The following is a 12,192-nucleotide window of genomic DNA, read 5'->3' as shown; positions in this document are numbered from 1 at the left end:
AGTATATTTTCTTCCTGTGGAACCACCAAGTATTATCCACGATTTATTGCTAGTTATTCTTTGGTGTAGTTATTGGTCTATATAACTGAAAACTCCCTTCTGGACATTATTTGGTTTTTGTACATTTTTATATAACACCATAATTTTTAAGTGACAAAGATAACAAAGTTAAAAACATGTTTATCTCGAAGTGAGTCTCAGTTGACTTTAGTCAAAGGCCTTGGAATGCAAGTCTCAGATGTGGTTGCGAATGTTACTGCTGGAGTAATTTTCTTTAATCTTTTCACAAAGCCAAAAAAATTAGAGCGAAGAGAGAGATTGGAAAAAAATAATTAAAAAAAAAACTCTAAAAATTTCATGAATAGGAATTGGTCAATGATACTTAAATGGCTAAGCTTACAAGTCACATTAATCAATATTTTGTTTCATAGCAGATGTGGAGGAAGTTAAAAGTATGGATTCCAAGGAGGAAAAAAACTAAGAATACTGAAAAGTATCACATTTCACAATTTCACACACAGGAGGGGAAGATGTAGAAAGGGGGAAAGATTTATGTATATTTGACAGTAATAGGAATTTAAAAATACACAATTGAAGTTATCAAAATCATTGTAGAAAAACCAGATTTGAATGTTTCTTGGCGTTTTCTTAATAAAATTTCAGCATCATAACGTTGCAAATAATAAGCAAACACCTTAGTGCTCCACAGTGTGATCTAGTAACCCACCTGGTGGAGGTGTACTTAAACACCATATCAAGCATGTATCTGTACACATATCTGTTTCCCCTCTCTCTCAATCTCTATCTCTTCCCCAATTCAATACATTAAAGTGCAGCCTCATGCCTATACCTTCTTTCCACTCAGAATTTGCTAGATGTCCTCCAGAACTGGCTCCTCCACCAAGCAAAACGAGATAGACAAAGAGAGGCTTCACAGGGCAAGGAAAACAACACAGATAATGAGGAACGCTCAAAGCATGGAACAGTTTCGAGAAAAGAATCTCAAAGAGAAAACATTTGCTCCTCTGCTGGCATCCACTTGATCCTGGCATACTCATTCATGTCCATTGCGCTCCTGGGTGTGCCAGGCACAGTGGGGAACAGAAGAAAGGATGACAGAACCTTTTGTTCTCACCTTGAGTACATCTTTTAATGTTTCGTGACAATTTCCTCTTCTCCTACTCCTTTTCTTCATGGCATTCACCAAATCGCATCACTGGAGATCAAAGAGCGCATCCTACCCTTTTCAAACTAGTTGAAGCATCATTATAGAAATCCTACTAATTCCAAGCAGCTCTTTACTGAGGCAATTATTTTAAGACTGTCATGTGACTGCTAGTGGCAGATTGGTGAGTAAAGGAAGCAGGAAATAAACTAATTCATTTATTAACTCTAAAAATAAAGCCAAAGGTGTTGGGTCCTGGGGTAAACAGCTTTGGTCACCATGAAAAACGGAATGGGAATTTTCCAAAGAGAGGGCTTATCTGGAAGAATTTTCCAAAATATGGCCTTGGTGTCATGGAAAAAATGCTAATTTCAAAACAGTTTTGATTTACCGCAGCGTAGTACTCTAATGTGTATATATTCTACACTTTCTTCATCCATTCTTCCATTGAAGGGCATCTAGGTTGCTTTCAGGTTCTGGCTATTACAAATAATACTGCTATGAACATAGTTGAACAAATGCTCTTGTCATATGATAGGACATCTCTTGGGTATATTCCCAGGAGTGGCATTGCTGGGTCCAGGGGTAGGTTGATCCCGAATTTCCTGAGAAACCGAAACACTGATTTCCAAAGTGGTTGCACCAGATTGCATTCCCACCAGCAATGGATGAGGGTACCTCTTCCTCCAGAGCCTCTCCAGCAAAGGCTATCATTGGAGTTTTTTATTTTAGCCATTCTGACAGGTGTAAGATGATATCTCAAAGTTGTTTTGATTTGCATTTCCCTGATCGCTAGGGAGGTTGAGCATGACCTTAAGTGTCTTTTGGCCATTTGTACTTCTTCTGTTGAGAATTCTCTGTTCAGTTCAGTGCCCCATTTTTTAATTGGGTTAATTAGCATTTTAAAGTCTAGTTTCCTGAGTTCTCTATATATTTTGGAGATCAGACCTTTGTCTGTTGGGGGTTGGTGAAGATCTTCTCCCAGTCAGTACGTTGCCTTTTTGTTGAAAGTGTCTTCAACAAGACAGGTAGTTGCAAAGAAATATAATGTGAACACTGTGTTTCACACATATGTTTTGAAACATAGTGTTTCAAAAACACTATGCTATATACATTTCACAACCACCCTGTGACTTACAACTGCTGCTTCACAAATGGTCACAGACCTTAAAAAAGAATGAATCATATGTTTGACAGCAAAATCCATGCCTTTCCAGGGAACCACAAAGCTACTCTTACTTAAACTAATTATGCCATTAATGGGACATAGATTGAACCTCTGGGTTCCCATCACTCAGCACTGACAGTGACCTCAAACGAGCATCTCACACTTTTTCTTTTGGTTCCCGAACAATCTTGGCTCTGAAACAGCTCAGAAGTGAACAAGGAATGAAGAACAGCAATGATTGGTTTCAATCCCAAAACCTGAATTCCCAGCTGAGATGAACAGTCATGAGGGGCAAAGAAATAGATGCATAGTGATGCTAAGTGGCACCAAGAATACAAGGTGGGATGAAGGGATGGAGGTCCTAGACATTAGGACCATGCCACCCTAGTACATGTCGGAGACTGAGATGTCCAGAGATGACTTCACTGAGGGGGTAGATTATGAACTTGAGTCTGATGACAAGGAGGCTTTCCTGTAACAATCTGGAGCATGACTGGTAGGAAATGTTTCCGGAACAAAACCAGGAGGGACAAGGGCTCTGATGAGGAAATAAATATTGCAAAGGATAGAGCGGAAGAGGAAGTCAGAGGCCCAGGCAAATCTAGTTTTCTTGGTTTATAAAGAAATTGGAAGTTGTTTCCATGGTGGCGGGCAGCTATTGGAGGATCTCCATTAAAAGAGTAATGAGACTCTTTCAGAGTCAAACCTCCATGTTAGAATATATGCAGTGACCAAGATCTCACTTTCCCAAAACTAACTTACTTGTTTCATAAATGTATCGAAGGCCTGTTGTAGCTGCTTTATGGTGTAAGACTCCAGAGTTCTTTTGTATTTAGTTTTTGTATTTTTCTTTGTTTTGCTTTTTAAACTATTAATGCAGGGGCTGGAGGAATGGCTCAATGGTTAAGAGTGCTGGTTGCTCTTTCAGGGGACAGGAGTTCAGTTCCCAGCACCCATATTGTGTAGCTCACAGTCTTCTGTGACTCCCCCCTCTGGAATCCAGTGCCTTTCTCTGACCTCCATAGGCATTCTCATATATGTGTACACTCAGGACACATGCATACATATAATTAAAAAACTAAAGAAAGTATTTATTCAGTTTGTGTATTGGGTAGTCAATACAGGAGATACAATAATGTGGAAGACATAATTGTTAATATAAATACCTGTGTACATTCTAACAGGTGGTCTCAATAACAAACAAAAACAATGGTGGAATATGTCAGAAAAATGGTGTTCTCTGGTCAAAACATTGGAACAAATATGTGATCATTCACCTTAGAATAAGAATGTGGGAATTAACCATGATCATCTGAAGGAAGATCATTCAAGTGGAAGGAACTACCAACATAAAGGGACTTAGATCATTGTGTTAGGTATGTGATGGACAGTAAGAAATCATAACAGAGAGGTATATAGGAAGTAATAAAAGATGCCAGAGATAAGGAGTCACCTGATCACAAGATATTGTAGCCCATTGCTAGGACTATGTTAGATGAGATTTCTTGGGAAAGTTTAACAAATAATAGTGGGGGGGTACATTGGTGTGATTTGAAGCTTAAAAGAATCACTTTGGCTACTTTATTAAGAGAAGGAGGAGGAAGAAAAGAAGGAATAAGGAAGAAGAGGAAGGAAGGTGGGAGGGGAGGAGGGGAAGGAAGAGGCCCAAATTTTGATATCTAGTTTCTAGGATGGCAAAACCGATATGACAGCTGCACTTCTTAGCTGGATAACCTTGAGTCCAGCTAAAACTTGAGTGTTTATTCTCAAAAGAGAAAACACAGACAACCGAGGGACTATCTGCAGTTGTCAAACCACTAGATTAATTGCCTTCCCAATAAGCATTCAAATACATATTTGACTCTTGATTCAGTGTTCTTTCTCCTACAAGAAACTTCTTTCTAATGATCTCCTAGCATTTAATCTGTGGATCACTTATGAATCTGTCCCAACAGTGTCAGGTGGAGACACAATTAAGGTGTGTCTGAAGTTAGCATCTATTTCTTTAACCAATGAGCATTAAGATGACTACATACAGTGATTGAAATTGAATAATAGAAGGCATGGAAAAAAATAAAAATGAATAAAGTGTAGTTCTTATCTTCAAGGAATTTATAAAATGAAGCTACAGAGGAGGAATCAGATATTTATATAATATAATTCAATAAAAAGCAGAATTAAAGAAATAAGAACTAAGCAATATATTAAGAGTAAGATTTCAATAAAACAACAAAGACTAGGAAGGGCTATTGAAGTCCAAACCACAGATGTAGGGTTGGAGAATAACAGAGAATGCATGCCAAATTCAAAGACTGATGAGATGTTTAGTGGATTAAAACATCCTAGGGGCACACGGAGGGGTGTAATGTGAGATGAGGTTGGACTGATGGGTTGAGGTCAGATGGTGACAGCCTGTAATCCCCAGCAAAGGTGTTTATACGTCATGCTGCCGGCGTTGAAGAGCTGTTTGGGGGTTTGTGAAGTAAGTACGACTAAATCTTCTTGTGGGGGAGTTCCTCCGTCAGAGCGGTGAACTGAGAAGAGAGAGACTGCTTAGATAAAACTCCTCTTCCTCCCTTTGGGAATATATGGCCATGAGCCTGTCCATGGCTCACCTTTCAAACTGATGTCCCTCTTTTTTTTTTTTTCAATGTTCAGTTTCCTTTAATGACCCCCATCTTCCCTGAAGGGTAGGTGCAGGCAGCTAGGCGACGGCAAGACATGTTCACTTGAAGATCTTGCCTTGATTGACAGCTTTGCCCACATGCTGGAAGGCCCCCTCCCAGGAAAAGTACTCTCGAACCAGGGTCTGGGTCTCCTCGCTACCAGGATCCAGTTTCCGCCATGTATATGACTCGTAGTCCACCTGCCAATCTGGACTTAGCGGAAAGGCAAGCTCTTGGCCTCGGAAGACCCAAACGCCAGAAATAGAGCTGCTGTTGTTGGTTCCAAAGAGGATGACACTAGCAAAGGCATTCTTCCTTAGTTTGTCCAATCGCTGGAACATGCCAGTGATGAGGTTGCAACTCATAAAGGTCTGGGTGAGCTCCTCAGGGAAGCGATATTCAGCATACCACAGGGACCAGCCATCCTTATCAAAGTGCTCCCAAAAATATGGCAGCGCCACGGAGAGGGTGTCCTCGTTGGAGTACTTACGCTTAAACTCATCCAACACAAAGGTACTCTTGGGCAAGTGAGCAAAGGGGTCCTTGGCCTTAGGCTCAGAGCCAGTGCCTGCTCACACTCATCCATCTCCTCCTCAGGAGCTGGGGCAGCTGCCTTTTTCTCCTCTTTCCGTTCAGCCTGGGGCTTCTGTTTCTCTTCTCGTGAACCCTTTTCTTTCCTTGGAGTATCTTTTTTAGGCTGGCTCTCTGCAAACTTCTTGGCATCAAACTGGGCCATCTTCTCACACAGCTTCACCTCCCCCAAGACTGCCCTGAACTGGGGCTGGTTAATGCTGGTGAGGAATATTGGTATTGGTGAGGAATCGGTTGGTATTGGGGAAGGCCTGGCGAAAAGAAGGCTCTAAGACCTGCTTGTAGAGCCACAGAAGGGTACAGACAACTGTGATATCAGCCAGAGTCACTCGCTCACCCACCAAGAAAGTCCTTGTCTTCAAATGAGTGTCCAGCAGCCCCAGGATTCGCCTCACCTCTTCCTTTGCATTTTTGGTAGCCTGTTTGTTATGGTGCATGATGCCCAAGGTGGGGAACACCCAGGTGCTGGCTGGAGGGACGATATCACTGTCAGCAAAGCTCACCCACTGCACCACCTGAGCTGCTGCCTCTGGAGTACTTCCCCGCAGGTCCTCGTTGCTTACATAATAGGCGATGGCATTGCTCTCAAACACGCAGAATCCATCATCACCCTCAAATGCTGGAACCTTGCCAGCAGGAAATTTTCTGAGAAATTCGGGGGTGCGGTTGGTTTGGCCAAAGTGGAAGTGGGGTGGTGCGGAGAGCACGTGGACCTGAGCCCCACTGTACTGAGCAGCAATGAGGGCCTTGAAGGCTCCCCAGTTTTCAGGATACGTGTACAGGGTCCCAGCCGCCATGGTGATTCCGCAGAGAAAGAGGATGGGCCTGATGTCCCTCTTTTAATCTTCCCATAATGTCATAGACATGTGATGACCTTCTGTGGAAATACAGTCATGCAGCACAATCACTGAGCCAAGAAAGAGGAAAGAGTAACCCTGATGATGCCTGGAGAACTATAGGAAGTAGAGTATTTATCATAGATCCTGGGCAAAACTATGGCTCAGTCCGAGCTTGTGATATTTGTTACATCAGTTATCTCTACTACACATATCAGGACCTGCGGATGAGCTAAGTGATTGTCCAGGGTTTCAGTGACTGGCTTTATCTACCAAGCCAAATCCCAGAAAACCCTTTTTGCCCATTGAAATGTTATTTTTATACTATTTTGGACCTACTTTTTGGCCTGAAGTTGGCCAGAATAGAAGAGTCAGTCAATATTATTTCTTGTAGAAACCTCAAGTTTCTTTTTTAAGCTTAAATTTTGAGGCCTAATAACACTTGATACTTATCAACATACATCCGCTCGAATTACAACATCAATAAGTCTCCTAAAGACTTTGAATAGTTTCTGAGTGAACCGGCTAACCCTTGAGTCTTGAACATGGACTTTGCAAAAGACAAAACAAACAAACAAAAAAAAACCCGTTGCCTAAATAATAAAATATATTAAAATATATCATTCGTTCACACTACAAAGGCAGGTAGGTCAAACAGATGTAATTTTATAAATGCTTATAGTTCAGAAAAACCTGCCTGCATATTTTCCTAATTATTTCTTTTATTACCCTTAAAGGCCTTGATATTGATTCAGTTTACATGGCAATCCTAGCTACTTGTTTCTGAATTTATTCAATAGCTTGTATTTTACTTCAGAGGAAAATAAAATTATAATAAAATAAAACTAAAACCCATTATAAGCCACACAAAAATACCTCTTATCTGCATTTTCTTCACTCCACGGAAACAACTTGCCAATTGCAAAACACAAGCTGAAGCCCAGGTCATCACCCTGTTAGTTGGGTTTGTCCAAGAGGCTTCCCTGAGCCAGGACCAATAATCACTGACAGGCAATGTAGACATCCTTGACAGCTTCTGGGAATGAATTGCCTTAGTTAGAAAGTCACCAAATCTTAAGCCATAAATTACTCTGGCAATAGCCGGTGGAGCAAGCCTGGCTCCCATAAAGATCTGCTTCCCTATTTAGAGGTCTCCTGTGTGCCTGGGGCTAAAAACCCCTGGAAGGCATCCATCATTATGATTATCAAAAGCTTTTTGCTTTTCAAGTACATTTTCATTCTTCAAGTACATACTGGCTGAGATAGTGTGTATACTCCAAAGAAAAACCGACTGAAATAACACTAATAAGCTTGGGGAAGATATTTCTCTGTTGACAAAACCCTTTCCCATTTACAAATGTTCTCAGAGAGGAGACTAGTAAATAAGCTGGATTTCAGGAAAGGATACAGTGGAGATATCTCTGCCTCCCTTTTATTGAATCATATCAACTATAATTTCACAAAAGCTTATGTATCACTAAATTACATATTGTATAAAACAGTTATGTCCAAAGCTGTTTGACCTAGAGCACAGGCATGTGGGGGTCTGTAACTGTGGAGTCAGGCTGTCTTGAAGAGAAGCACCTAGCTACATGGAGCTGCTGACCTTTGAAATGAGTTAAAAGCAAGTTGCAATGCTTAGAAGCACAAAATGCTAAATTCTAAAGACTTGGTATTAAAGGAAGAATTCTAATATTGTTTCCTAAAAATTTCATATTGTCTATATACTGAAATAATGCAGCGATATAATTCACTCTCAAACACACTGAAAAGAATAAAATATACTTCAAAAGTTTTACCTGCTTCTTTTCCATGTTAAAGTGTGACAGCGAAACAGTTTACATTCATGATTAAATTAATTCAGATTTTCATTACACGTTGTACTAGTCACGGTTCTGTTGCTGTGATAAAACACCATGATCAAAGAAATATATAAACAAGTATTTAATTGGGTTTATCGTTCTAGGGGGCCAAAGTCCATGATAGTGGAATTAGGGCCTGGCAGCAGAGATGTCAGAGAACTCATATCTCTAACCATAATCAGGAGGTGAGAGACACACTGGGAATGGTGAGAGTCCTCCAAAATCTCAAAGCCTACTCCCAGTCCACACCTCTTTCAACAAGGTTACACCTTCTAAGTCTTCCCAAGCACTTCCCCCAACTGAGTCCAAGTATTGAAACATACAAGCCTTTGGGGGCCAATACTCATGTCTGGGTGACAATTCTGCTCTAAAGGGCTTGAGATGACCTTTAGCTCCATCAGTTCTGTATTCTTCTTTGTTGGAGGCTTTTTATTTATTATTGTGAATGTTTCAGCTTAGTTTACATTGTAATTAGTTCCATTATGGCATTTCATATATTATTCTTGGTTCTCATGTATTCCCTTTCCCTGCTGCCCTCCCTTGTGCTCTGTGGCTGAATCCCTTACTTGTCCTGAAATCCTCCCTTTAACTGTTGAGAAACTTTCCCGTACACCACTTCAACTCCATTGGTTATTATAGATCTGGTTAAGCTACTTAAATGCTCATTGTTTAATAATGGCAGACAATATATGCCTAGGAATGTATTCATTTCCTCTGAATATTCCACATAACATCTCCCTTTCCTCATCTGCAATGAAGTTGAGTTTTAATAAAGTGGAAATGTTGTAAATGAAAAACTCAGTTCAACTAAATAAAAAACACAAAAGAAAACACCAGCAATAGACTTAATCAAGCAGAAACACTTTTTAGTTTAAATGGCATATCTAGAGGGAAGAGTAGAGTATTGGGGTATTAATGAATCATTTAATACTTACAAAATTGTGATATATAAGTATAAACTCACATATCTGATGGTGAAGGAACCTAGATTTGGAATTATAAAAATGCCTTTCCCAATAACCTACAGAGTTTTTAAAAGTAGGTCTGAGATTCAGGCAACTCCAACATCCAGGAAGTGCACAAACAATGCAAGAATTGAATACCTATACTTACACAATTACTAAGAATATATGTTACTACCTGTGAAATAATAGGTTGACAGCCATGTACAATGTGTTATGATCAGCATAAAAAATGGAAGAGGAATTACAAATAGAAACAACACTGTGTAACAATTCTGGGTATAGCCATGTGAACCTGACACAAAAGGGAAGGCATCTACTAAGAAGGTCATGGTAGAAATAACAGTTTCTGATGTAAATTCTTTGTGAAGAAATCGGAGGATGGAATACCATGTTATTAGGACATACTAGGGGATAGAGGGCCAATAAACACCTGAAAATTTTTCAACTATCATATCCATCAGGAGACTATAATTTAAAACTGCCCTGTGATTCTGTCACCCCGGTGAGAATGTCAAGTGTACAAATGACAACAAATGTTGATATAAATGTATATACCTATATTTCAGTGACGGGGTTGGGAACTGGTATAGGCACTGTGGAAATCTATGGAGCTTTCTCAGAAAAATTGAAAAATGACTACATGACTAAGCTATAGCATTCTTGTGCTTGAAAGACTCCAGGTCAGTGTATGACAGAGATACTGGAACATGCAAGCTTACTACTGCACTATTCCCAATAACCAGGAAAGGGAGTAAGCCTAAATGTCCACCAATGAATGAATGAAGTGATGCATATAGGATATCACATAACCATTAAGAAAAAGGCAATTATGGAATTATGGTTTTTTTTAGAAAAGTATTTGAACCTGGAAATCACCAATATTGGGTTAAATAAACCAGACTCAGACAAACAGCATATTTTTAATATATGTAAAACTTAGTTTCAAAATTATATACATATATATATGAATATGTATGTCATAAAAATAGAAGGGTTCTTATAGGAAGGAAGGAAGGAAGGAAGGAAGGAAGGAAGGAAGGAAGGAAGGAAGAAAGGAAGGAAGGAAGGAAGGAAAGAAGGAGGAAAGAGATCTTAAGAACTCTTAATGGGGCATGGAGAAAGTACTGAAATACATGTGATAAAAAAGCAGAAAGGGGAATTATTTGGAGGAAGAAAAGAGGTGAGCCACAAGGAAGAACAGGGCAGAGGGGAGGATAGTGGATGAAGGGAATAAATAAAAATACAATGGAATGACACTTTTGTGTAAAATGCCACATAGAAACCTGTTCTTTCATATGCTGTCCTAAAAAACATGAAAAAAAACTTAAGAATACAAGTGGGAGTTAGTTTATTGTCATCTCAAGATTAGCAACCTTAAATGGGATAAATACAACTTAAACATATTGCTGTGCCAGTCTCCAATGGGTTTGGGAGGCTGAAAGCAGCTGCACAATGAATTCCAGTCTGCAGTCCAAGTGTGGAGTCTTAGTGACTGAGACAGAAATGAGTACCCTATGCCTACCACCACTGGGCAAGCCCTGAGGATTGACTCCAGTGAGCTTCCTGTCTAGGTCTGAAGCCACAGGCATAGGGAGCACCGGGCAAGTATGATCCACTGCATCTTAATGGTAGTCTTCCTTCTCCTGTGAACAAGTCAGACGGGAGCTAGAGCCTGCCTTCTTCATTCACACTGTTTCTCCTCTGCCTGTGTGGTCCCTGCTGCTGTGCTTCCAGCTTCCAGACAGCCCTGCCTTCTTTGTGCCGTGGAGATTTCAGTAGATTAGAGTTCAGTTCCTGTTTTGTCATTTTTAACAAGGGGGGGGCATGCTTGAAGTCTACTGCCCCTCTTCTGTTAAAAGCCTTGTTTGGCATTGCTTAGGTGGTGGCTATCCCATTGCCCCAGGACTTTTAATTCCATAGGTAACTTGGTAAACTAAAGCCTGCTTAGTTATTGAGTTGACTAGGTACCTATTTATACTCCCAAGGAGTTTTTCCTACTGGGTTTAAAAAGAAAAACAGAACCTGGAAATCATGTCTGTTAGACCACGTGTTCCTGTGCAGCTTATCTCCTGTCTCAGACTACTGCAAAATTTAAGACAATGATTTTCCCAAAGCCTTAGTACATAAAAGACGTACATAGATTAAACTGTTCACTTGCTTAATAACTTGTTATTCTAATGTGAAAGAAGCTATACTGCTGAGATATTTTGAGAGTTAATAAAAGTTTATGAAAATTCCCGTATTTGGCTCTGAGAAGATAATTGAGTAAGTAAAAGCATTTGTTGCCAAGCCTGACCACCTGAGCTTGGATCTCCCAAGTCCCACATTCTGCAAGGATAGAACCAAATCCCACACCTTGTTCTCTGCCCTTTGCACACATGCCCTGGCATGCTCATGTACCAGACGCCCCCATACTAACTAAGTGAAATGTAATTTAGAAGTTCTTAGATTTGGGGACTGGAGAGATGACTCTGTGATTCAGAGTGCATACTGCTGGTCCAGAATCTCATGCTTGATTCCTCAAACCCATTTTGGGTGCCTTACAACTGCCTGTAGTTCAGCTCTAAGAGATTTGACGTCTTGCTAAACTCCACTAAAACAATGCATTGAGAAACATTTGAAGTCCTAAATGTTAATCTGTTGATAGCATTTAAAAATATGCATGTTTCTTATCTTCTCCTTTCTGTTCCCTGCATCACTGAATTTATGCATAAACCATAGATACTGAGAAAGAAGAGAGAGAGTACAAAATAGAAGAGAAGAAGACATACTGAAGGAAAGGAAGAAGAGAGAGCAGAAAGAGATCCACCTGCTTCAGCCTCCAGAATGCTAGGATTAGAGGCATGTGTCACCAGCACTAGTCACTTTCAAAAGGAGTTTTTTTTTAATATAATTATATACTTTGCGCTCCTTCCTTTTCCTATCTCCAACCCCCCAAT

At 40.1% G+C, this 12,192-nt stretch overlaps 1 pseudogene; it reads right to left on the bottom strand.

Annotated features, from left to right (window-relative positions):
• Positions 1 to 4,973: 4,973 nt before the first annotated feature.
• LOC101992902 lies at positions 4,974 to 6,394 on the bottom strand (annotated as a pseudogene).
• Positions 6,395 to 12,192: the final 5,798 nt, after the last annotated feature.

The sequence above is a fragment of the Microtus ochrogaster genome (assembly GCF_000317375.1).
Source record: "Microtus ochrogaster isolate Prairie Vole_2 chromosome 14 unlocalized genomic scaffold, MicOch1.0 chr14_random_1, whole genome shotgun sequence".
In the NCBI taxonomy this organism is placed as follows: domain Eukaryota; kingdom Metazoa; phylum Chordata; class Mammalia; order Rodentia; family Cricetidae; genus Microtus; species Microtus ochrogaster.
Note: the sequence above shows the minus strand (reverse complement) of the source record. Positions and strands in the feature narration are given on the sequence as shown.